This window comes from Gopherus evgoodei, chromosome 13 (genome assembly GCF_007399415.2).
Source record: "Gopherus evgoodei ecotype Sinaloan lineage chromosome 13, rGopEvg1_v1.p, whole genome shotgun sequence".
Lineage (NCBI taxonomy): Eukaryota > Metazoa > Chordata > Testudines > Testudinidae > Gopherus > Gopherus evgoodei.
The window spans coordinates 15,881,284-15,905,584 of record NC_044334.1 but is presented as its reverse complement, the minus strand read 5'-3'; the positions used below and the strand labels follow the sequence as shown (position 1 = coordinate 15,905,584).

At 44.0% G+C, this 24,301-nt stretch overlaps 1 protein-coding gene across 1 annotated transcript in view; it reads left to right on the top strand.

The window, feature by feature from the left end:
• Positions 1 to 24,301, top strand: part of ZDHHC8 (zinc finger DHHC-type containing 8) — a 245,272-nt gene that overhangs the window by 193,592 nt on the left and 27,379 nt on the right. The gene's annotated exons all lie outside the window — the stretch shown is intronic.

Here is a 24,301-nt window from a genome sequence, read left to right as displayed (position 1 = left end):
TTATTGGGATGATTGTACATATATTTTTTTTTCAAACAAGCAGAAATACAGTAGAATAAACTGCAGTAGATTGAGTGGCCTTAGAAAGGGGATACTACATCTTACTGAACTGTGGGTTTGTAGCACAGAATACAGAGTGACAATGGGCTTTTGGAGCCACGGCCATGGTGTGAGTTGCTGAGGAAATACAACTTTTTTCATTTTTTCTTGAGAGCTAAAAAGCTACCATGTTGTCATGACAAAAAAAGTTATTACTTCCTGTCTTTTTTGTGTCCATTTTAATGTTGTACAGAAATACATATAAATATATATCTGATGCCCAGTATTCATAGCACATGAAGGATATCAAAGAAGGAATAAAATCATATTGGTGTAAAAAATATTTCCGTAGCTAAGATGGTCCTTTCTCCAGGATCCTGTTTTTAATCATAATTTGAAAGTGGTTGGGAGGGTTAGAAATAATAACTCTTTGGATGTTTAAGATATGAAAACACACCCTGCTTTTAAGGGCTCGTTGGTAGGCGTGTGTGTGTGAGAGAGAGAGTGTGTGTAAATACAATTTGCATGAGTTTATTTAAATGTAAAGGCAAATTAAATATATTTATTTTCACTTGTATTAAAGCACAGAATGGCTGCCTTTTTCAAAACCTGTAACCCTAAGTAAGAAAATATATCATGGTAATTTACTGTATTTCTCCCTCATTTTTTTACCGAATTTATAATACTGTTCTCTCTGGGTATTTTACTTTTCATTTAATTTCCAAAATAAATTTTTTTCTTGTGTTTTATCTACATGAATTCTTTAGATATCTATATAGACTCTTTTTATATATATCTAAAGTGCTGGAGATTGCAGAGTCCCATTTTAGCATCATGTCATGTGCTGGCGAAGGATTTTTATTTAGGCTGTGAGGGGTTTTGTTTATATACTTGCAAAGATAATGTGGAAAAATCACACACAAATCAGTTTCCAAAAGAAAAGGAAGAGAGGCCAGAACAATGGCTCCTTTTCCTGCCCTGTTCTCCCTGGGACTGTAAGAGTGTACCCACAGTCACTGTTCCCCGAGGAATATTCTCTCTTCTTCCATAGATTCATAGAAAGACAGAAGGGACATTGTGATCATCTAGTCTGATTTCCTGTGTAACACAGGCCAGAGAACGTCTCCAGAATAATTCTGACAGCAGGTCATTTAGAAAAACGTCCAATCTTGATTTAAAAACTGTCCGTGATGGAGAATCCACCGTGACTCTTGGTAAGTTGTTCCAACCTTAAAAAGGTACACCTCATTTCCAGTCTGAATTTGGCTAGCTTCAACTTCCAGCCATTGGAGAGTGTTATACCTTTCTCTGCTAGATTGATGAATCAAGGCCCCCCTTAACCTTCTCTTTGTTAAGCTAGTCCAGGGGTCGACAACCTTTCAGAAGTGCTGTGTTTAAGGTTTCACGTGCCGGTAATACATTTTAACATTCTCAGAAGGTCTCTTTCTATAGGTCTATAATATATAACTAAACTATTGTTGTATGTAAAGTAAATAAGGTTTTTAAAATGTTTAAGAAGCTTCATTTAAAATTAAATAAAATGCAGAGCCCCCCAGACCAGTGGCCAGGACCCAGGCAGTGTGAGTGCCACAGAAAATCAGCTCGCGTGCTGTCTTCGGCACCCGTGCCATAGGTTGCCTACCCCTGAGCTAGTCTATCACTATAAAGGCATGTTTCCTTTAATCATTCTCCTGGCTCTTCTCTGAACCCTCTCCAATTTATCAACATTATTTATTTATCCATTCTTAAAGCAGACCGCCTCCCATTGTTCCCTCTTGGGCAGGGGAGCTCTGCACAACCCCTTACTATGTGTAATGTGCATCATCAAGCCTTTTATGAGTTGTCCTTTTGACAGGGTGTTGTAAGGAGCTGGGCGAAACCTTATGTGCTGAATTAAAATCCATTGAGCCAGATAGCTGTGAAATCACCCTTCAGTTAACTTAACTGAAAGCCTAAGCCCCAACCTAAGACCAAAAGTGTGTGTGCACTGACCCAAGCACTTTTCATTCAATATTGTTTGGGGGCAGAGGTGAGAGAGAGAGAGAGGTACTCAGTAAGCACCAGTCTTGTTACAAACTGGCATTGTTGGCAGAATCCGATCCCCCCTCCCACCAAGTAGGGAAGGGGATATTGAAGAGGTAATCATAAAAAGAGATGGAGGAAATTGTCTGCCTATTAGCCGAGCAGCGGTAAAAGATTTAGACACTCCTCCTGCAACTTTTGCTGAGGCAACAAAAGCAGCACACGGTACAATTTGCCACGCAGCAGCAGTGGCAGGGGTCTCAAAAGTCAGCAGTTATTTCAGCCATCAAGGGAGGTTGGGGTCCGTCTGAAGAAGATGACCCCATCAAGGACAAAAACTAGCCCCTCTGAGGTATGTTTCCGGTATGCAGGGGAGGCTCTAGCTCTTTTGCCACCCCAAGCACGGCAGTCAGGCATGCCTGCGGGAGGTCCTCTGGTCCCGCTGCTTCGGCGTACCTGCCGCCGAATTGCCGCTGAATCCGCAGGACCGGCAGACTTCCCGCAGGCGCGCTGCCGAAGGCTGCCTGACTGCTGCCCTCACAGCAACCAGCAGCGTGCCTCCCGTGGTTTGCCGCCTCAGGCACGTGCTTGGAGCGCTGGTGCCTGGAGCTGCTGCTACCAGTACAGGTTGGAAATTCATAAGTGGAAATAAGTGAAATACTTGCCCTTTTGAAGGTTGGCATTGTGGGAGGGGATACAATGGTCTGAGGAAGGCAAGAAAAGACCAGTCTTGACAGAAATGGGACATGATCTTTGGAACAATCCATTACATTCCAATGTATAATTTGTTAGCTGGAATTTTTAAGCCTCCTGTATGTGAAAAGGGACAGGAAGAGGAAAGGGTTCTGCACCACTCTGGATATCACAGACAATTTAGCTCAGAGTACCAGACCGCCCGAGGAGGATGAGCATAAGATAGATGAGGTAGAAGATGTGCCAAAGTTAGAGTTTGAGGTACCCCTGACAGAAATGAATCCTGGGAAGCAGGTGTGGGTCCAGGGGACCATCAGAATGCAAACTAGGGCCCAAATGGAGGAAGCTGGCACCCAAATGGTGCAACAGAGGGTTGCTGTAGAGCCCCAGATAACACGAGGAAGGGGATGCTCGAATGGGGAACTGTGAGGTAACAAGGGAAGTGTGAGTAGCTCAAACCCCTTTTCAGGGTGCCTGGGAACAACTGGTTGAGGAACGTCCATCAACCTTAGCACACAAGAGGCTGCCTGCTAATTATGGTGAACAAGCTGGAAGGGGAGCTGGAGACTCTGAGAGCCCAGACCATTCAGGCATGTAGCTGGCCACATCGATGAAATGGCCAGGGAAAAAAAGGGTGCAGGTATTTTCTCTAGGAGATCTTGCCCTGGTGTGGGCAAAGTTCTAAAGGGGGCACGGTATGTAATAGGGTGGCTTGTCCTATGGGCTGGAGACCCTGGGGCTTAGCGAACCCTGATTACAGAATGGGCCCTGCTTGAGGGGAATCGGGCAATTCCTTATAAAGAAAAGAAGGTGGATCCAATAAAAGGGAGGAAGCCCAGGGAGGTGCAGCTATGCTGTTGGATATTGCAGGGAGAATAAAAAAGACTCCTGCAGGACCATGACACCAGGTAGCTTGGAAGGTGAATCCTGATGAACAGGAGGCTCCTGGAGGATGGGAAACCCTGACTGTATTTGGGACCAGACGTCAGAACCCCAGTGAGGTAAAGCTGGGAGATCACACCAGGATAGAAGATGAGCCCTGGAGGTGAGAGAAAACCCCCAGAGCTAAGTATGCACTTTTTATTTGTGTTGTTATAAGAGACTTTAGTTTGGGACTCTGGGTTGTTATAAACTGGTTCTGTTATTAAACAAGCCCCAAACCGGGGTATTTTTAACCAGAAAGAGCCTCCTGTGAGTTCATAAAGGGCCCCAAAGTGAGGAAGAACAGAGGTAGGGAGCGTGCAGAGACACCTCTGGCCAGGAGGGGGTGCTCACTATGCAGCAGTCCTATTACAGAGCTGTAAGGTAAGAAACTTCTCCTTGTGGTCTTGGTTCTTTCTGTGTTCAGACACACAGGACTTTGTACATTCCTTGTAAATAACCAAGATGCCATCTAAGAAAATAGCAAGACTCCAACAATTTCTACTTCCAACTGGAAAATCCCCAGGCTCTGAACTTTGACTTAATAGGAGTACAACTGGTGTAAGAAGAAGGATCCAGTTTCCAAGGAGAGAGATTGTCAACTGGTATTCCTGTTGAACCAAAATGGAACTAATAATGGAGGTGCTTGCAGAAATAAAAAATGGCCAACGGGATTTAAAACTTCACAAAGGAAACTTAAAGCAGCATCTGGAGCGCTCCCAGAAAGGGCTGATGGCTGCTGCCTTGCAGGCAGAGGACAAATCTTTGTTGGAGTGACACCAACTGCAAAGTTTCTAGGCAGGTTGGGAAGCCCAGCTGCAAGCCCTCAGGCTGGAATGCAAGACAGATCAAAGATGTGACTAGCAAACTGACTGCCATAGATCAGCAGTTTTCTCCTGAAATAGTGGAGACCGTGCAAGCTTTAGCCAGCATGGAACTTGCCAATGTAGATGAACTGCAGCAAGGACTTAGCGAGCTGAAAATTCAGCTCCAGAAGGAAATCCAAGAATCACAGGTCACAGTGGAAAGCAGCTGCTTAGCTGAGGAATTGAGCTACGCAGGGGACTTGAATAAGACTGAATATTTACAACCGTTTTCTAACCCACAGTGGCCCAGACAGGAGAGGTCAGGCTGTTCCAGCCTAAATAATGCAAAAGCCTCACTATCTTTGAAGGAAAAACACCCTGGGAACATAGGTGCTGGAAGTAGGGGTGCTGGAGGTGCTGCTGCACCCCTGGCTTGAAGTGGTTTCCAGTATATACAGAGTTTACCGTTTGGTTCAATGACTCTCAGCATCCCCACTATAAAAAATGTTTCTGTATCCCTACCTGAGAGGCTCAGTTAGCTCAATTCAACATGATAGCTTCAAATGAATGGCTGGGAAGAAGGACAGAAAGGGGGTTTTCTAGCAGCCAGATTGGTGGCCCAGCTCTGGTGGTGCTACAGAACTTACCCCTAGGAAAGAGAGTGAGTTATGCAGACCTGATACAAGCCCTTGACTTGCAATTTGGAGCTAGCCATCAATCTCAGCTGGCCAGCACGCAGCTAGGAGCTAGAAGAGGGAAAGAGGAAACCCCATCTGAACAGGAGAAGGACATGAAGAAACTTGTGTTCCTGGCATACCCAGATACCCCAGAACCCTTCCAGAATAGGGTGGCAATCGACCAATTTATAGATGTTTGTCTGGACTTGTAGATCAAGGTCAGCAAAAGGAGGCCAAAGGCACTTCAAGAAGCTGGGGGATTTTGCCACAGAAGTTGAATCTTTTCTTGCAGCAGAGTGTTGGAAGAGAAAACAGCTGCTCGTGAGGAAGATGGAAGCTGATCACCATGAGCCCTGTAAGTACAGCTCTGTGTCTAATATGCATAATAAAAGAGAGGATTCTAATTTAATTCATATTGAATTATAACAGAATACAAATTTGATTTGTAAAACAAGGGAAATTGGCAGTATTGCAAAAATGTAAAGGAAACAGTTCAGTTAAATGCTGCTACTGTGACAAAACTGGGCAAGAAAGGATTGTTATAAATCTAAGGCAGGCCAAGACCGACTGTTGCAGGTGTCTAGAGAGATACTTTGAGAAATGGGGGAATGCCAAGCTGAAGGGGCAAAGGTATAAGGATCAGCCCCACTATTTTGTTTAGATCCGTGCAGTTAAAGAACAATAATGGGAGTTTGGCTATTGGGTATGTAATAGGACCTATGATATGTATAGGGATAGTTGACACAGGCTCAAACATAACAGTTTTTAGACCCGTCACACTAAAAAGGCTAGGGAATAGGGGATCCAGAACTGAATCATCTAATTGGTCTCAAATAGAGACTGTGACTGGGGCAAGGGCATCCATCTGAAAATATGGTTTTGGACCTCTGCAATTTGAGCAAGAAGTCTGTGTGGCTGAAATAGTGGATGAGCTAATAATTGGCTTGGATTTCAGTTTGGCTAATAACTGTGTAATAAGTGTCAGGAAAGGTTCTTACATATTCCGTCTGTGGAAATTCCCTTTGGAGAAATGATCCGGGTGAGATAAATGGTTTGTAGTCAGTTGGTCTGCAGTGAATGAATTGCCCTGCCCTGGAGGCACAACCATTATAACAACTACATGCTGTGGTAGCTATCCAGCAAGGGAAAGATGGGGAGTGGGTAAAACCTGTTTTGATATGCAGGCTCTTTGATATGCAAGTGGGATCTTAAGGTACATCTGCACTGTGATTAAAAAACCTGTGGTACTGAGTCTCAGAACCCAGGTCAGCTGACTTGGGCTTGCTGGGCTCTGGGTAGATGTTCAGGCTCAGGCTGGAGCTCAGGATCTGAGGACCTCTCACAAGGTCTCAGAGCCTGGGCTCCAGCCTGAGCTGAAACAGCTACCCTGCAGTTTTATAGCCCAGCAGCCTGAACCCTGGGAGCTTGAGTCAGGTGATCTAGGCCAGTCCTGGCCGTGCTGCGGGTCTTTTATGGCAGTATACACATACCCTTAGCTGTTAAAGCTCTTGTGGATCTGAATCAGGAACCGATCTCTGTTCATTTGCTGAATGTTTCTGACAGGCAGCACATAAAGAAGGGAAACCATTTCAGCAGTCAGCAGAGTGTGATTTAGCATTTTCAGACTCTTGTGATTGATCCTGACTTGGCCTATCCATGTTTCAAAACACCTTTCCTATTGGACACAGATGCTAGTGCTTGCAGTTAGGTGGACAAAATTTCAGCTTGGCTGCCCCCTGGGAATCTGAGAATATAGCTGTGGAAGTTAAGGCGGGAAAAGTTGTCAGAGGTGAATCCCTCATTCAGACAGAATGGCAGACCAGCAAATTCTACAGAAACAATAGGGTTCCTCACGGGCTGAATGAAAAGAGCCTCTCCCTGATTGTTGAAAGCAAATCTCTGGAGGGAAAAGCCCCAGATTCGGGTGTGAATAAAATTTTTGTATGTTGGTGATATGAAACTATTCTGACAGAAACACACTGTCCACAGGTAAATAATGAATCTTCAATCATTTTTAACTTAAATTATTTCTTTTCTTTCTGTTTGGGTTGGGTGGTTGGGGCTCACTATTTTAGGCCTCATCAGGATAGTGAGTGTAGCTGAGGTGGGGAGTGTTGTTATGAGCTGGGTGAAACCTTGTTATGGATTAAGACCCCACTGAAATTGATAGGCGGGAACTCAGCTTTCAGTTAACACAACTGTATGCATAAGCCCCCCACCTACAACAAAAAGTGTGTGTGAACCCACCTAGGAGTGTTTGTCTGAATATTGCATTGGGTAGGGGTCATGTGGGTGAGGGTGTGTGAGAGAGAGCGTGCGCATGAAGACAGATCACACAGAAACTGAGAACAGACAAAAACAGCAAGAAAGCCAAGCAGGAGGCAGTAAGAACAGTGTGACGCTGGAAAAAGAGAGAGAGCTTTTTGGCGAGGTGTTGACTTCAGAAGCTTGGGGGCTGTAAGCTAAGAAACTGCTACTTTTTTTCTTAGCCCCTTCAGTGTTCAGAGACGCAGGACTTTGTACATTCCTCATAAATAAAGAAGCTGGCATCGAAGAACATTCCAGTCTATAAATTTCTACTTCCAATTGAAATATCCCTAGGGCCCCGGACTTCGACTAGCCTCTTGGATCCAAAGGGGGCAATCGTATGTTACATGCTGCGTCAGTGGAGTGGACTGAACACAGGCCCAGGGACCAAGAGACCTGGGTCCTACTTGCAGCTGTGCCACTGATGCACTTTGTGACTTTAGGAAAGTTACATCCTCTCACTGCAGCTACTTCTGAAGCATGATATTGACCGACCTTTGAACAGGGCTTTGAGATCATCTGAATAGTAATTTGTTAAGTAAAATACAATTTTATGTCATCCATGGCTTTTCATGCAAGCTGGATCCCAAAGTAGTTAACAGTTGGGCAGCATGTAATATAGACAGTGCAAACATCGGTGGAGGCACGCTGTATTAGGGAGTGGAACCAACCATTCTGTCCATGATCAGAAACCCAGGGGAGAGAGAAATGAAGGTAAAGAGAAGGAAGAAAAATATCTTAAATTGACAGGGAAGGGAATATATAATGTCAAAATAAAACCAAGGGCAGAAGGGGTTCATTTCTGATAGATAAAATGGATAAAGAGAACCAGTGCTACTATTTTTTATAAATTTAAGCAGCAGCCAATAGTCATGCGTCACTGTCTGTCAGGTTCCTTTTAATTAGAGGCTTAGATGTAAAGCTGTGTGTATGGGGGAAAAAATACAACACACAAAATTCAGAATACCCACAATTGGTGTTCCAGGTCATTTTGCAGCCCCAAAATTGTGTTTTTGTGAGATAAGCATGAAATGGCAGCATTCAAGTTTGAAACATGCGAAATTAACACTGATGTAACTGAGCACAGTCCTTGGAGTAGCTCTTTCATTTTTTTTTAACTATAAAAGACTCATAAGACAATCTGCCATTAATGATCAAAGGACTCGCTCAAAATGTTCGGTATATTTTGGTTATAGTTACAACAAGTACTGATTACTTTAGGTTTGACAAATATTTGGACAAGGCCATTCATAAATTCCTATTAATGTCAATGAGTATCACACTTGTCTAATCAACCTATTTTTAACTAGACCTCAAATTATACTCCCTGTCTCTATGAGACAGGGTATAACAAGTGGGGTTCCGCAGGGGTCTGTTTTGGGACCGGTTCTGTTCAATATCTTCATCAACGATTTAGATGTTGGCATAGAAAGTACGCTTATTAAGTTTGCGGACGATACCAAACTGGGAGGGATTGCAACTGCTTTGGAGGACAGGGTCAAAATTCAAAATGATCTGGACAAATTGGAGAAATGGTCTGAGGTAAACAGGATGAAGTTCAATAAAGATAAATGCAAAGTGCTCCACCTAGGAAGGAACAATCAGTTTCACACATACAGAATGGGAAGAGACTGTCTAGGAAGGAGTATGGCAGAAAGAGATCTAGGGGTCATAGTAGACAACAAGCTTAATATGAGTCAACAGTGTGATACTGTTGCAAAAAAAGCAAACATGATTCTGGGATGCATTAACAGGTGTGTTGTAAACAAGACACGAGAAGTCATTCTTCTGCTTTACTCTGCGCTGGTTAGGCCTCAACTGGAGTATTGTGTCCAGTTCTGGGCACCGCATTTCAAGAAAGATGTGGAGAAATTGGAGAGGGTCCAGAGAAGAGCAACGAGAATGATTAAAGGTCTTGAGAACATGACCTATGAAGGAAGGCTGAAGGAATTGGGTTTGTTTAGTTTGGAAAAGAGAAGACTGAGAGGGGACATGATAGCAGTTTTCAGGTATCTAAAAGGGTGTCATCAGGAGGAGGGAGAGAACTTGTTCACCTTAGTCTCCAATGATAGAACAAGAAGCAATGGGCTTAAACTGCAGCAAGGGAGATTTAGGTTGGACATTAGGAAAAAATTCCTAACTGTCAGGGTAGTTAAACACTGGAATAGATTGCCTAGGGAAGTTGTGGAATCTCCATCTCTGGAGATATTTAAGAGTAGGTTAGATAAATCTCTATTAGGGATGGTCTAGAAAGTATTTGGTCCTGCCATGAGGGCAGGGGACTGGACTCGATGACCTCTCGAGGTCCCTTCCAGTCCTAGAGTCTATGAGTCTATGAGTCTATGAAACAGACTCACGGACAATTCATATTGGATTATAACCATTTGCACAATATGCTAGTGGTAAATTGCTTACAGTGGGGAATACCTCCAGCACAATGTTTTTTAAAAAAACAAGACATCGAGTCTGAACATTTTTTTCAAACTAACTTTTTTTTCTTAATTTATAATAGATTTGCTTGCTTGCAAGAATACCACACTGAGAAATTTGGGGCAGCAAGGTGGAGATTTAGACTCTGTAAAAGTTATTGGATTTTTCTCCCATTATTTATGCTAAACGTTTTTGACGATTCAAGGGATTATATTTGTACACGGGGACTGGTTTGTTTTTGGCAGCCATCTAAGCAGGGCCGGCTCCAGCTTTTTTGCTACCCCAAGTGGCGAAGCGGAGAAAAGAAACAAAAAAAAAAAGATAAAACCATGATCGGCAGCACTTCGGCAGAAGCTCTACTGCGCCGCTTCATTCTTCAGTGGCAATTCAGCGGTGGATCCTTCGCTCCGAGAAGGACTGAGCGAATTGCCGTCGAAGACCTGGACGTGCCACTCATTCCCATTGGCCACTCCAAGCACCTGCTTCCTTTGTTGGTGCCTGGAGCCGGCCCTGCATCTAAGAGGTCTGTACACCCAATTCCCATTAATGTCATGGTAATTAGGTGTCAGTTAGACAGCTTTAGAAATCTCAGCCATGCTTCTTTATTACCCAGTCTTGCAGGCACAGATCTCACCTAAAAAAGAGACACTGCTTGGTGTGTAGAGCAGTTTTCCATTGCTCCAACTCAAAACAGCAGTTTTTTAAACCTGTGCCATAAAACAACTACCACATTTCAGTTAATAAACAGTCTAAGAATAATTCAATGCAAATTGCTCGTGTACATGACAAACATCCATGTAAATGGCAAACATTTTACTTTACGGTTTCACTGACATTATCTGTGACAAAATGTTAAAGAATAGAATCTGCTCATACAGTTCTCAGCTCAGCAAAGCACTAAAGCATATTCTTAAATGTCAACGGAAGTATTTGTATGCTCAAATTTAAGCATGTGCTTAATTGCTTTGAAGTTTCAGGGCCAAAGATGGCAGAAATTCATAGCATGTGGCAGTCATTTCAGCACAGTGAAAATCATCTTCCCCCCATAACAAATTCACGTCTTGTTTATACTAGGGAATGTAAGGAAAAATTCCCAGAGCACCAGTGTTACCAGTAGTTCAGCTGCAGTGATGTTGGCAATGGGCAGAGGCCTGGTCTCAGCAAGGTTTTTTTTAATCTCTGGCCTTTTTACCAGCATGTTCCTCAGTAGGCTTAATTATTATGGTGGTAAATGCTAGAAGTCACTGAGACCTTGATCACAGTTAGCTTCCACGGATACTAATACCATTGCAACTAGTGGCACCAGAGTAGACAACGTGATGTAAGCAGTAAACCATATAGTGAACGGTTATCAATAGGGAGTAAACACTGACCACATAGTGAATGTAAACACGGGCACCTCCTGGACTGCTAGTTCTCTGCACAAAGACATGGGTGGGGCGGGGAGAGCAGCAACTGAAGAAAACAGCGTAAATGCTGCTGTTCTTCTTAGCCACATTCTGGTCTGAAGTACGCAGGCACAATGCTCTCTTGAGAGGGGGTCAAATTAATTCATTTTGAGCCTTGCAACCCTGTTAAATGTCACACTTAATTTTCACCTTAGTGTGCACCCTAATGGCCAAATTATGTGCTCAGATAGACACTCACAGCGTTAAATTCACCCCTGTGCTGAGGGCTACCTCTTGAGTCTTACTACTTAAGGCTATGTCTACACGACAGCTTATGTCAGCAAAACGTATGTCACTCAAGGCTCTGAATAAACCACCCTCCCTGAGTGACATAAGTTACACTGACACAAGTGCTCGTGTGCACAGTGCTATGTCAGTGGGAGAAGCTCTCCTGCCGACATAGCTTCTACCATTCGCAGAGGTAATTTTATTATGCCAACAGGAGAGCTTTCTCCGCTGCAGCACTATACATGTAGACATGTCCTAAAAGATTCACTTAAGCCTGTCCTCTGAGGGCTTAAGTTGCTGTGTAAACCCTGTAGTTGACTTAAGCTATTGATGTGCACCACTGCGTAGGACTGTATTGATGTGCTTGCCCTCTGTATAGGGCTGGTTTTTCATCCAGAATTCCCACTGATGCCATATGGAGTTGTGTGAATATATCCGAGGGCAGAACTTTGGCCCAGTAAGGGCAGCAGCATAATTTAAAACATATGTTTCCCTTTCAGGGGGGCAAAACTCTATGTGAGTGAATTTGGCTGTGTTGAGAATTCCATCAAAGCTGCATAAAGTGTTAACCTTGTCCAGCAAAGATACCCAAATCAGACTCAGTTTGAGTCCAAATGTTTTTTTCTTGTGACTTTATGATACATTTGGCAAATATTGCATAGAGTTTCCAAGTTGCCTTCAAAATACAGCTATATATATTCAGCAACCAGTAACCTTCTCGTGTGTGCTGTGATTCATCAGCAGCAATTGTCTTTGGCAGGACATAATTTCAAATCTTCTACCTGGGATGTCTGCCAAATTTTTTGGAGCAGAGATGGGATGAAAAAAGTTATTTATAAATGGGAATAATTATGCCTTACACTTATTATACTTGGGAGTAAGCAACAGATAGACGACATGTGTAATAATGAGTATTTATAACAAAAGAAGCTTCTCACAATTTTCTAGTCGCTGACAAAAAAAATCCCCAAAAAACAAGAAACCAACAATCCTCAGTTGAAATGACATTAGTGGGACACAAACAGACCAAAGCTAGGCAAATCAGATTTCAGAGGTAGGACAGATCTCTGTTAAACTGATGTATGTTTGTAACAACTCCACAAGTTTTAATGGAACTACTCTAGGTTATCACTGGTGTACCTAAGATGAGAATCTGTCCTTAACTTTGGATTTTGTGTGCAGAGGTCAAAAACTGAATGGACATAGAAACTGCACTAACACTTCACAACTGAAAACGATCCCCTCAAGGGTAAGCTGGCAGGAGCAGTGTGGGGAAGCTTGCAGAGCTGAGTCGGATGCAGTGTCCTGTTCTGTAAGTAACTAGAGGGCTATTTTCTGTTCTGAAAAGATTTATACAAATGAATCTGTTTTCACTAATTCTCTTCCCACCAGTCATACGTAAAATTCCTTTTCTGCTGAGAAACCCAGATCCACCTTAACAAACACTGGACCAAATACATCTCTCTGTAGTTATCCCCATTCAGGTGCAGAGGCATAGTTCCTCAAGGATATTTCAGTGCCTAACTCCCATTGATTATCAATACCTTTAAGGATGTGAAACTTGTGCTTAGAAGTACTGGTGGCCCCACTGACTTTAATGGGACTACTCATATGTTTGAAGTTGGGCATATTCTTAAGCACCTTGCTGAATCTGGATCTTAGTCTCTTGAAAATTAAAAGCAGTGTTTGAAAAGCTTGTCTGGCTAAATCCTATCTGCAGATGCTGTTTTTTTCTGGTGTCGCCAGCCGAGAATGTCATACATGTGGCTGCATATTTTGCCATTTCTCCAGGTTCATAATTAGCATCACTTCACTCACAAAGCAGTTCATTGCAGGGTTTCACATATAGAATTTCATCGCAGCTTGAACGTGAAAAGAAAGGACTTAAATGTTTGTTCCCAAAAGAGACACAGCAGGATTTAGAGATCCCGAGTCGAGCTCATCCCTGGAGTCATTTAAATGAAGTAAAGAAGTGAGGGATATCTTCTGAACTAGCCTTGGAGATGGGGCTAGGAAGAATGGAATGAGTGTAAATTCTTTGGGGCTGGAACCTTGCCTTCCTTTTTGTCTGTAAAGCATGTAGCACACAATTGACCCTACATAGACTTATGTAGTGCTTTTCATCTGAGAATCTCAAAATGTTTACAAACATTAAGCCTCATAGCACTGTGAAATAGATATTAGTAGCCCCATTTCATGAACTGGGTGGCTGATACAGATTTTAAGTTACTTGCCCAGAAACAGAACCTAGAATTTCTGATCCCCAGGGTACGTAGTCTAATCACAGTCCCTCCTCCTAGGGAGAATACCACCTTCTCGTGCAGTGCACCAGAATCTAATCATTTTCAGCCATACATACCAATACACACAGCCATCAAAAAGTTATTTGTTTCCGAAAGAAAAAATTCAGTAAAGATTAAATATCTTACTTGCCCCAACTTTATCTTCTTTCTAAAAGGGAAAAAATAAATATGCAATTAACAAAGAGTTGTCAGCCCAACAGTTTTGATTTCTGAAAAGTTAACAAATCTTGTTGCAAAATCTAGATCTTGCTTACTAATCAGGATTTATAAAATGCCTAACCATTTTTATACCACTCAATGCTGCATCATAATTAGTCATCAGCAGCACCTGTGCTTAGTTAACAAAATAAATGTTTACTGTTAATTGAGGCCATATAATCAAATCACTTTTTCTCCTCCTGGAGAGTGACCACACTAAAATGCTTTGCTTATGTTTCCATTCATTAGGCCATCTGCTCCTAATTACGCCCTCCTGATGTGACACACCATTATTTATTAGAGCATTACACTGGGTAACATACTTTCAGCATCTTTCTAATAAACCTTTAATTTCAGGAGCAAGGTTTCAGAAGCAGAATTGGATGTATTTACCTAATGAAAGGTCTAATCAAAATAAAAAGATTAACAGTTGGGAATTGTTTTATTTTTGCACCTGTATAACTTAGAGAGGCTTTCATTTCACAAGTGTAACTTGACAAGCCCTTTGGTTCATAATTGGTAGATAGAAACATTTTAATTTGAAATGGCAAAAATCCAAGATGTTGAAAAGTAGCTTATGGCAGGAGCATCATTCCATGATGATTTCACTAAAAGTTTTAAGGCTCCAGTCCTGCAAACATTTATGCACGTGAATAACTTTCCTGATGGGAGGAGTATCTTGCATTCCATGCATGAAGGGCAAACATTCAGCCTCATATTCTTGAACCTCTCTGCAGCAAGGGGGTCAATCACAGGATGCTGGGGGCAACCGGACTTCTGCCACCAGAGTCCTCCCTCGAGGAGTTCTGCAGGGTTCCATTCCTGTCCTATTCAGTAGACTGTATTTACATGCAGCTGCTAGAAGAAGTAGCTTCATGGCTACCATATGCAGAAGACACATGATTCTCTTGGTCATGCCCAGTCTACAGTGAGATCACTTGTCTCTGCAATCTTGGTGTCAATAAATACAGGACAGTCTGGGGAGATCTCTTATTCTCTGGGCTAATGGGGTCTGGGTGTGCGGTAGAGGTGACAGGCTCAGCCCTTGGAGTGCCTCACATCAGTTGTTAGCAATTGCTTTAGTTGATTAAGGATGTTGCTAAAGAGAGTGCCTTCCAGTCCTCCTCAACTGGAAAGACAGTGGCTCTGACATGGAGCCTGGGATTTTAAAGCAAGGAAATGGTTGAATCCTTAAAGCAGAGAAATGGAGTCTTCCAGTCCACTGAGAGATGGTGATGCTCCTTTGTTATAAGTAATAACACAACTTTACACTTATATAGCATCTTTGTATTCATGCATCTCAAACTCCAGTAATGTGCGTGGGGCCTGCAACAATCATCCAATAAGGCAGTGACTCTAAGAGGGATGCTCTCATTGGGTAGTCCTGGTCAATGCGGTAGCCTCATGGGTTTGCTGACTGGGACACAGAGCAGTTCATATGAACAAGGAAGGCACAAGAGGACACTTTGCAGCTCAGCCCTCTGCTTCAAATTAAGATGTTGCCTAATGATGGTCAGTAGGAATCTCGACTCACAGTTGCTACACTACCTTTGTCATCACAACTTAAAGAGCTGTGAGAATGGCTCATATGGAGTAGTACATACATACACATTCTCTCATAGTGCCAAGCACCATAGAGTCACATCATAATGAAAGGTAAACACAACACACGAGAGTTATTGGCTAGCAATCTTCCTCCACATTTCATGATCTTCACACAGCCTTGAGAAGCAAGTCTTACCACATCTCATCCAGTCAGCCTCATCACTGGCCCACACTTGCTGCATGTACCCCCGGGCACCAGTCCCTGCAGAACTTGCTTTGGCAATTTTCCTCCACTCATTTGACCCATATCTCCTGCAAACTCAAGTCTTCTTCATCTGATCATCTTGATGATATCAGGTCTCACTCCAGTTATACTGTAAATTCAGGCAATTACTTCTTAGTTCTTTCTTCTTAGCCTCTTAATGTCCTGTTTCCTGTCTCACAGTCACATAACAAGATGCTGAAGACAAGAGACTGCAGCAATTTAATTTTACACTTTATAATTAGAGCCCCTCTCAGTGTGGCTCAAGCCTCTTCCTTGCTGCTGGCTACTTGGTGTGGTTTCTTCTCTCTTCTTGCAGGAATTGGGTCCTAGATTCTAGATACCTGGTGCTTCCACCCAAGGTGACTCCCTCACTGTGCCTGAGACACAAGAGATGTGTCCCTAGGGGAAAATGAATCATGGTACCATTACTGATAAGCAGTATAAAACCCAGTACACAAGAAACAATATTCAGCACAAACCCCAGCAAAGAAATTACAGACCCAAACATAACAGTATGATAAAGGAGGGCTTTATTGGGGATAGGAAAGTAGGGTCTGGGGAAGGAAAAGGAGAAGGTTAACTAACAAGTGCTAAGCACTAATAAATCAACACATTACCCACCTCCCAACATTCACAATTTATCCCCCGGGCATCGCCCAGGCACACTGAGATGAGTTCACAGAGGAGGACTGCAGTGTTGTGAACAGTGGCCAACTTAAACAAAAAGGGTTCCCTTCCTGTGTCTTCGCCCCAGGTGGGGCAGGTTCCTGGCTTTCTGATTTGAAGTCATGCAACGGTTTTGGCTGGCTCGTGGTAGACAGTGCCGGGGCAGATCTCTGCCACTCTGGACACTGGTCTTTGGCAGGGCTGGAACTGCCTTACCTAGGCAATGATCAGCAGTTCAAAGACTTCCTTTGTGGGGAGTGGGAGTCAATCAGAGATTCCCTGAGCTGTTCTGCTTCTTTCTCAGCTTACTAGCTCAGAGCTCAAAACTGAAACTAAAACCCCTCTGTCAGAGTCAGGCTGTCCTCTCCCACCGAAAGGGCTGAGCAGCTCTGGCTCATCATTGGCCCAGAAAACTACTTGTCCATTTCACCCCATGCAGAAGCTTCCCTATTAGCTTCAGCAGGAGTTCTGAGTCAATTCTGTTCCCATGCATGCTGGGAAATGGTGTCAGAGAGTGCTGGTAGCTGTCATTGTTGTAGTCTAGAGGGAAGGACCCCCCTAGAGGCTCAGTCCAATTCCAGGAGGTGGCAAACTCCAAGTGGGAGTTACAGTGGTAATACTTTTGCTTCTCCAAATGTGACTTAGTGTCACAAGAGCAGCAGTTACGAGTCCAATTCTATGTCAGATCTCTAAGTGTTGTTGTGCACCCCTTGTAGTCATGCCCAGGTCTTTAAAAGTGCTCAGCACACTCTAATGCCTTCTCAGATTTGGACAGAAATATCTTCCCCTTTTCAACAGACTTAGATGTCACCATTGTCTTTGTCTTTTCAAGTGAGATCTTTGGACCTCACTTCTCTGCTTCCCACATTAGTCTTTCTAGCAGTTTTTGCACCTTTTCTTGCAACAATAGTGCAATAATGCAGCCATCAAATGTAGCCTCTTTCTGCTCAGTGTACACCTGCAAGCCGATCACCATTTCCAGACATATGTATTTTATTTGCCAGTTTCTTTTCAAAACATTTTCATTCTACAGATTGAGTCTTAACAGGTTGCTTTGAGTATTCCATAACTGCTCTTTCAAATTAGTAGTTATGGATCAGATAAATCACATTGTATTGTTTCCACCTCTAATAGCATGGCACAAGCACTCCCACATGCATATTGGAACTTCACTTTCCACAGACAGTTCCCCTATGAAACTTTGCAATCTGCTTTCCCCAAATAAAACATGCTCTCTCAGGTGTTCATGGAAAGCGAAAACAAATGAAGCACAAGCACGGCTGAAGCAGGCAAATAAATATTCATGGAAAATTTTGTACAATATTCACTCAGCTCAAATATCTTATGCTTCCCTTTAAATGATGTTGTCAGATAAGGTCAGAGAGAGAGCAAGGCTCAGCTCCAAAATTCCTTTTGTTGGACAGGCTGAATCACAAGTGGATTGTTACTTAAATGCAGTGTTTCACTTGGCTTTTTTTTAATTTAATGACTTTCTATAAGCCCCATTTCATAACCCAGCCGTTAAAACTAATGTAATGTTTAGTTTGTGCTGGATCTGAAGCAGCCCAGAATGACATCAATATTTCCTTTAAGAAGGCCAGGAATGAGCCTACAGTATATATTTGAACACATTTGGATCAAATGACACAGACACTGTTTCCTCTTTTTTTTTTTTAACGTGCTAAATAGCTGTATTTGTTAAACGGGGGATGATAGATGATGATTAAATCTGCCTGCCATGGCTGGAAGTAGTTTTGAAAACACATTTTTGTCCTTTCAGATCTGTTTTTTATTACCATAATTGCCTTTTTTTTATCTGAAGGTTCACAAATTCCACTTACAAGCTATGGGCCAGGGACCTGCTCCTGCTTCTACTCCCATGGTAGAAGACCCAGACACTGATTCAGCCCCATAGTGGTCCAGCAGATTCCACACAAGTATCAGATGTGGATCGTGCTTTCTGATCCTGAGTCTGACTCCTAGGGCTGCTGTAACTTGTGCTGTTGCCTCTATGGGTCTTATGGCAACCAGATAGGGTTCCCAGGCATCTGGTTTTCGACCGGAATGCCCAGTCAAAAAGGGACCTGGCAGTTCTGGTTGGCACCGCCAACTGGGCAGTTAAAAGTCTGGTTGGCGGTGCAGTGTGGATCTGGGGCTAAGGCAGGCTTCCTGCCTGCCCTAGCTCTGCATGGCTCCCAGAAGCAGTCGCCAGGTCCCTGCAGCCCTTACATGCATGGGTGAGTAGGGAGGCTCTGCATGCTGCCCTTGCCCTGAAGGACTGCAGGCCTGGCCCTGATCATGTCTGCCTGGGATTGTGGAGTACTGCTGGGTGCCTTGCCCAGAGGCCCCCCTTCTTCCTGAGTGAGCAACTGGAAAGGTGTCAGCTGGGACTCAGGATGGCTGGGAGGGAACTAGCTGGACACTGGCTGAAGGACAACTGGGAGGTGAAAATAGCTGTCTCAGGGAGAGAGGAAACTAGCATGGAGGGAAGACGGGGGTGGGGGGGAGGGCAGAATGATTCAGAGGTACTTTTCCTGAAACTGGGAGGGAGTCCATCTTTTAGGTGAGAGGGGTGGACTGACATCTGATGAGAGGGGAAGGGTATACTTGTAGGGCATAGGATGAAGATTTGAGGATAAATACATTTGTCTTCATTGCTTGAAGGTAACATAAGAAAGAATACACACACAGTTCCTGTGTATGATTAGAGTTCATAGTTCCATGACAAACTGAAACAAAATCTAAGTTTGGTTTTAAAGCTGTTTAAGAAGAAACTAAGAACTAAAATGGTTCTGAAAGATTATCATTCAGGAAAGAGAAATAAAGACAAAAAAAATCCTAGTCAGTAGCAAATGTTTGTATGTGTCTGTGATACACTTGTCTCACCCCTGGGAGCCACTGTTGATCTGTAAAATGTCCAAGGAGGAAGCAGTATAAGGCATCCAAACATACCTCTCACAGCATAAGTGCCATCAACATAAAGTGGTTTCAGGGGAAAAGCACTTAGGTGGAAAAGCTTAAAATGGTTTAACTTTTTAGCAGAAGTAATGTTTTCTATAGTCTTGGCATAATCTTGCAGAGTTTCTGATGTAAAGCACCTACAGTGATAAAAATATGATGATACTAAGTTTGTTTGGGATAAATGTGAATGTGGCAGACTCTGCTTTCAGTTACACTGATGTAAATCCAGAGTAACTCGATGGAGTGCACTGAGACTGATCAGAAACTAGGCTCGCAGCTGAAACGTTGGTAGAATATTATGGATAGCATTACTTTAGCATGAGGAATTGAAGAGGGGCAGAGTGCATCTTAAACAAGGAAACTAGGAATGACCAGAATGCACAATCAAATGTACAAAGTCTCTCGATTTTAATAGCACACTTTTATCTTCAAAATAATACAGGAACCTGAGGCTCATATTTGACAGAATTTCCTTTCAGCCTTTTGCAAACCATTGAGTTCACAGGGTGTAAATCAGTGCTGAAGCTGGTTCCTAGGTCATCTCATTGGATAAATATGGGACTTGGGAGCCAGCTCAGCACTAAGTGTTCTGTTCTGCTTATCTTATCTCTAGACTTGTGTTTTATAGTTTGCAAATAAATTCACACAAAAACATTAAACCATTACTCAAGCGATTGGATATGGTAGTGCTATGTTTTTAGTAACCTCTGGTTATGCAACTGGGTTATGGGAATGGGGTAGATGGGGAGACTATATTGCTCTCATTTACACAGCAGCCATCAATGCTTCATAGCGGGAGATTGTATGGCTTCAATTTTCTGAGAACAGCAAAAGCCTGAATTGCAAATTTTAAGACTGAGAACCTTTTTGAATGCTTGCCATTTGTGTGTTTTTGTCCCACAGAAATTACCAGTCATGAAGGACTTTGAAAAATTAAACCTCAACTTGGCCTCAAGAGAATGAAATAATATGTATAAATATAGCAGTTAATTTTAATGTTGTGTTTTAGTTTTAATGAAACCAGCTCTGACATCCTGATAAAGAAGCAAAGTAGGTGTGTGTGGGGGGGGTGGAGGTGAGAGGGCAGGGCTAGAGATGAAAGGCCAGGGCCAGCAGGGAAGCAGCTCCAGGGAAGTAATTTCTCAGAGCTGCTATTTAGGAAGTCTGCTGTTGAGAAGAGTTTACTGTCTGTTTGGGTATGTCTACACTTCCAGCTGGGGGTGTGTGATTCCCAACTCAAGGAGACATACTCAAGCTAGCTCTCATCAAGCTAGTGCACTAAAAATAGAATATAACCGCAGCAGCAAGACCACAGGAGAAGCTAGCTCCCTGAGTGTATGCCTGGCAGAGATCCTGTATTTGAGGCAGCTAGCCCCTAAGTTAGGGTTTTGTCCTGCCTCCCATCACCGGTCTATCTGAGCGCTTTCCATGTAAAATTAATAGCAATAGTGAAGCCTCTAATGGACTTCATGGAGTTTTTGGACTTTCCTAGTTTTGCTGGTAAAAAACACTGGTTGGGTTAGGTTTTGTTGTTGTTTGGTTTGGTTTGGTTTGTAGCAGGGGTATTGGTAGAAATTTAGTGTTCAAAGGGAGTGACTGTTATAAGTGTCATTCTTATAGAGGACACTTAATGCCTTCTGCTTCACTGCTTCAACAAACCACCAATAGCCCCCCTATATAAAAATACTTATATAGTTAATAAAGTTAACAAAACTTATATTTGATCTTTATAGTTTTTAGCTGATCTGCTCAGAGGTTTGCTTGAAAATATAACATGGTATTAAAATTTCTCATTGCAGAAAATAAACCAAGACAGAATTTAATTCTTCTAAGAAATCAGTGTAGAGACCTGTTTAGATATGTTAAAGTTATGCACGTCTCATATCTAGGCTATCTTCTATGTGGGTTATCAAATGCACTATCAGCCTCCGTGTTCTGTGGTTTCAAAGTTTAAAATGCACCTAGGTTTAAACAGTTGTGTACTTTAACAAAGTATTTAGATGTAACCTTATGCAAACACCCTTAAATTGTTATCGCATGACTTCCAGTCCAACAGTCCTACTTGGGTGTTTTTGCCATTCTCAAGGTATGTGTTCTGAGGAACAGTGGTAGGAAAAGAATATACCTGAATTCTGGGTATGCAGTATTGTGATATAGGACAAAGGATTGCATCAATATCAACATGTACGTTGTTAATTTCCATTTGGCTGTCCTATGCCAGAGCACACTAATACTGACAGAACTAAACAAGGACCCTGTTTCAAGGAAAAGAACTTGTACTAGGGCTCCGTTAATATTTATTAGATAATTGTGGAGCACAATTTGTTTTGGAAAGGAGTGCACTGTTAATAAAACAGAGGAATGAGTGCTTGATAGCTGAACAGCTGGTTAGGAAACTAAGGGAGGTAGGTACTGGCCAGTTATTTGTGCAAGACAATTTATGTTCAACTCTACAACTTTTTGGTTTTTTTCAATGTATCTGAATCACTTGGTTTATTTAAACCCACTTCCTTTGTAGCTCTTAAGCAACAAATCCACTCCACTGCAGTGTAAGCTAGTTCAAATCTGTTGAGATCAACTGGTTGGTGCCTGCTTTTACACTGGGACTGAATTTAGCCGAGACACTCACATTAGGGCTTTGTTTCTGCAATGATCTCAGTGCAGGTAACCCTCTGCACCTAGATGGAGTCTCATTGGCTTCAGTGGTGCTCAGTATGGGCACAGGGAGCTACCTGTGCAGCATCAAGGCCTGTTTTTAATGTCCAGGGACAAATAACAATGCAACACAACTGAGGGCCTAATCTTGTCAGCAATCCTACTGACTCAGTGCAACTCAAGTGCCCATTAGAATCTATTTGGTTTATTTTCCTTAATTGCCACTGTTTCATGATACTCTGGTCACTGTTCATAATGGCTTGTGCAGCATGCTTGGGGTGGGATATGCTGCCGCTGTACATGTAAATACAGTTCATATTGTTTAACGGTCTGAGAGATACCACCAATGTCCTTCATGTCAGGGAGGGGTGCACCACAGGAAAGGACTGGGGTCACGGATCAGCTCTGAACGTGGGGCCAGCCACGTGGGAAGAAAAGAACAGAGCAATATAGGTCAATGGTTGTCTTTTCCTTCTGTTTGTACAGCACCTAGCACAGTGAGGTCCTGAACTATGACTGGGCTATTGGGTGCAATTCCAATACAAACTCATAATTGAGAACATGGTCTGGGGACACTCTCCCCACCCCTCTTGCCATGCTTGCTTCAATCTTTTCCCTTCCTCCTTTTCCCTCTGATCCTCTTCCCCCTTTCTCTCCCCCATCCTCCTCTCCCTTTCTCCCCAGGGCCACCCAGAGGATTCATGGGGCCTGGGGCAAAGCAATTTCGGGGGCCCCTTCACTAAAAAATGTTGCAAGACTATAGAATATTCTATCTCGGGGGGGGGGGTGCTGGGCCAAATTGCCCCACTTGCCCCCGGGCGGCCCTGTTTCTCCCTCCTTCCCCTCCTCCTTTCTCCCTCTGATCCTCCTCCCCTTTCTTCCCCTCCCAGGCCAGCGGGGAGTGCGCTGCGCGGAGGAAGCTTGTCCCGCGCCGCGCCCCGTCCAGGGCGGAGCTGTGAGGGGGCGGGAAGGGCCGGCTCCTCCGCTCCCGCTAAGGCTGCGCGCGGGCTCGCCGGCTCTGCCGTGGCCATGTCGTTCCGCCGGGCGCTGGCGCTGGCCGCCTGCGGGCTGGCCGGCGGCTCCGTGCTCTTCTCGGCCGTGGGCGTGGGCAAGCAGCCGGCCCATGGCGCCGGGGGAGACGCCGAGACCCGGTCGGCGGGAGCAGCCCCCGGGCTGCTGCTGCTGCCGCCCCCCGCCTCCTGCCCCGCGGCGCCGGGCTGGGTAGAGCGACCCGCCGGCGGGGGCGGCTACTGGGACAGCAACTGGGACAGGTAGGAGCGAGCCGCGTCTGCCCGCGGGTGGGGCCGGGGCAGAGGGCCCCCCGCTGGCAATGGGCGAGCAGCCGCTGGGCTACGCCGCGGGCTCCCCGGGGGCGCTGGAGTCCCTTAGTCCTCTCCTCTAGGGGCACTTTGATTGGTCCTGGGGGGGGTGCACATGGGGGAGCCCAGGGTCCTTCCCGCTCCCTGCAAGGGGATTGGCCCAGGAGGGGGGCTATCTGGCCCCAGGGCCGCCCAGAGGGGGAGGAGAGGCACTTTGTCCTGGGCCCCACAGGGGCCCCCACAAGATTGTAGTATTCTACAATATTGCAACTTTTTTTTATGAAAGGGGCCCCCAAAATTGCTTTGCCCCCTGAATCCTCTGGGCGGCCCTGCCTGGCCCCAGATGGGCTCTGGTGCTGCGGGGAGGTGCGTGCCATGCCTCTAGTGGTTTTGTTAATGGGGAGAGAAAATGACAGGGAGTCGGGAGTCTCCTGGATTCTGTTCCTGGTCCAGCCACTGATTTGCTGTGGGCAAGTCACTTACTTTCTCTGTACTTCAGTTTCCCAGTCTGAAAAGAGGAGTATTTGCCTCCCTTTTATACAGTGTTTGGGGATTCTGGATAAAAGCTTGTGGGAGCTGGCCTGCCTTTCCAAATTGCTTCATAATTAAATTACATAAGTACCCTGGAAATGCAGCCACCCCTGGAGTATCGAGGTGCACATAAACATCACGTTACCTCTCCACCAGCACCACCACACCTAAAAGACTAACACAGAAAAATAGCACACAAAAGTCATAATTACATATGATAAATCTTTCAACACTGCTATCTGCACCCTCTATTTGAGGTTTCCCCTCCCTTATATAACTTCATTACA